Raw genomic sequence first — 3,323 nt, 5'->3', positions numbered from 1 at the left:
ACCCAGACTTGTTTATAGCTGGACACAGTAATGTCAGTCCAAACCTGGCCTCGCATGTTTCACTCTCACAGCCAAAACAACTCAAGCCATGCATGAGCAGGTGACATCAAAGCAGTGGCATATCAGGGATAGTCAGTGGAAGAAAATAAGAAGGCTCTGGGGACTGAGGACAAGATAAGCAACATTTCACTTTCCAAGCACTGGTCCCAGTGCAAGCAGGTGACTGAACAGCATGAACAGCATGCAAAAAGATCTCACACTCCTCTGCCTCTGACAGCTCCCCAGCTACTCCAGTGCAAGAGCAGCACAGACAGACCAGAGACCAACACATTCCCCACGCCCAGCAAATGTCTGTGCTGACACACAGCTGGAGCCCTGGACTCGTGTTCTTGTCACATCCATGTCAAACAAGGAGCTGTCCTGTGCTCCTGCTGCTGTGGGGCTGGAGGAGAGCACAGGGATGGGTCTTCGATACAGAATAAAAGCACAAGTGTGTGTCCTGGGGTGGTTTTATGATGCTTGTATCCCCAGTTGTATGTTCTCTTTGTGCTGGATATTGAGTTCTGCAGCTGTAAGGCTGGTTCCAGGAGTGAAGGGGGAGAGAAGAGGCACAGAGTTTGTTATCAGAGACTGCCTTTGCTCCCCTACATCCTTCACCCAGACTGTGTTGTCTGCAGTGGGCAGCAGGAGAGAGCTCACAAAGAAGTTTCCTGGATATTTTTTTTTTTTCTTGGAATTATTTGAACCTGCTCTGGACTGAAAACCCAGAGGAGCACCAGGAGCTCACACCTGTGTCCCACCAGGCCTGGCCTGGGCTGTGGCGTTTCCCAGCACTGGAGGGACTGAGAACAGCCTGAGCCGGGCTGCAACCCACAGAAGGGACTCTGCTGAATTTGTCATCTCTTCGGAGCAGTGAGAGGTTCTGTTATTTCGTATTGTTCATTTTTTGTGCTGGGGAGTGCTTTGACTACTAAATAAACAGGGGAATTTTCTCTCTGAGGAAATTTTTTCCTGAAGCAGTTGAGGGAGAGGCCACTTGAATGTGTTTCCTAGAGGGATCCTATTTGGAGGTTTCCTCCCAAATGTGACCTAAACTGAGACAAGTGTGATTTTCTCCTCTGCTCCAAGCAGAAGTGACTGCTCAGAGGCAGTGCAGAGGCAGTGTCATCAGAGAGCTACGGATCACAGCAGTTCTAAACCTACAAGAAGGGCAGCATCTTTATTCCTGTGCCTCTCTCTGTCTCTTGGAGTTATTCTCTTAACTTTCAACAACATGAGGTCTTACACCACATCAAATATGCTTAGTTTTTTCCCCCAACCAGATTCTCTTACACTGCCTTGCAGCTTTGTGCAGCCACATACCTGGCAGATCAGTGGCATGTCCTCAAGTGCTATCTCAGTTTTAAGAGCAAGAGGTTTCAGAGCAGCTTCCTTAGTCTTTTTCACTTAGTGATTGCTGTCAGGAACTTGTCTGTCCTTTCTGCTGGACCAGGCTCATCCTGGAAACACACCAGGGGACTGACCACAGTATCAGTGTCTGTGGTGACCCCTCTAAAGTCTTCATTGCCCTGCAAATTTGGGTACATGCACAGGGTGAGGGTTAAGGTGGGGGAGCGGAAGCCACTGCCCATATGCTTGCCCTTCCTTCCAGGAGGACTTTTCCATGCATCAAAACAATGTCACCAACTGAATTGCATCACACAAAGCATGCAAATAGAGAAAGGAAACATAGGAAGATATTTTTAAGCCTTGTCAAACCAGTGGATAAAATAGAGTATCAGTGATGTTGCTCACATGTTCTTCTTCCGTCACAAACCAGCACTTCCCAATTCTCTGAAATTCAATTCATGAAGAATCAAATGCAGAAGTAACTTTTCCAATGTTGAGCTTTCTGCTGTTACTAAGCCCTTTCTCATGAATTCTCATGCCTTTTTGTTCTTCTCTTATATGTTGAAAAGCAGGAGTTATTCCCAAGAACAGCAGTATTACAAAGGGAACTGATGAAGAAATAGCCACAAAAGAAAGACAAGAAGGAAGGCCCTGGTTACAACAGCATCAAAGAAAATCCATGGGGTGGAATATAACCTCCCAGTCAAGTAAGTCAAAGCCAGCACAGAGCTTTTCCTAACCTATCATACCTACAAATTCACCTACTCTCAGTTTAAACCATTCAAGTTGAGCAAAGCCATCCTTCAGCTTTCCAGGTCCTGGTACTATAACCCCTCCCCAATAAGCTAATAGGAATTTCTGAGTATCATTCCCATCCACCTGCTTTCCTAAACTTCAACTACTGCCTCCAGCTCTCCCTCCCTCAAGCTTAGCTCTTGTGCCTGTACACAACCCATGATTTTCTCAGACATCTTGAACACACTTGCAACTTGCTGGCAGAAGAAAGAGAAACCTTTATTTGCCACCCTTGTTCCTTTCTCATCCTTATTTTTACACTACTTCTATCCTTGCAAAACTGTGATCCTCAGCAGAGCTTTGGATGGGATTGGAAGGCTGTGATTTCTGTCCCAGAATACTGAGCTCCTCCTGCAGCTGTTCTTCATTTTCCTTGCACTTGGCACATCTTTTCTACACTGTGGACTGCAATCATGTTCCCCAGACTGTCTCCCCACAGGAAGGAGAAACCTGCTCTCAAAGCAGAAGGAATATCTCACACTTCAAACATCACTGCTTGCACAATGCAGGAGGAGTATCACTGTTTCAAAACCTACAGTGTGATGAAACCTTCTCCCCTCCCATTGCTAAGCACCACATTCCATAAGGGTTTATCTTCACTGGCAAGCACCAAGGACCTCCAAGTTTAGCCTGCTGGTGCTGTAGGATGAGTTGAGAGTGGTTGTAAAGCAGGATTGATGGGCCCCTCTGCTTGCAGGCATGACACATCTCTGCTGGGTTCCCCTCCACCCTGATACTTTCTGAAAGGATAGGGAACCAACTGCCAGCAGCTCCTGCAAAGAAAGCACCTGAAGGGACAACAAAGCAGGCCTTCACACACTGCCACCATGCAAGTAGGGAACACAGTGCCAGCACACAATCTAAAATGAATTTTTAGTGTCCACCTTTTTTTCTAACTCCTGGCCTGAAGGCATCATGTAGTTCTGAGGAAATGTCCTACAGGGTGTCAACCAGTTTGCAGCTCCAGTGTTGCGCTGCTACTCTTCACAGCTCCCTCGAATAGGACTCCTCAACCCTGACCTCATCTGTAAAGGCACATTTTTTAAGTCAGAAAGAAATTACCCTTTTTTTCCAGATGAATATGAAGGAAAATTCTAAATCTAAGTGAGTGCTAACCACAGTGTCCCAAACATGGCAGG

Source organism: Cinclus cinclus, chromosome 2, assembly GCF_963662255.1.
Source record: "Cinclus cinclus chromosome 2, bCinCin1.1, whole genome shotgun sequence".
In the NCBI taxonomy this organism is placed as follows: domain Eukaryota; kingdom Metazoa; phylum Chordata; class Aves; order Passeriformes; family Cinclidae; genus Cinclus; species Cinclus cinclus.
This window is presented reverse-complemented; position numbering follows the sequence as displayed.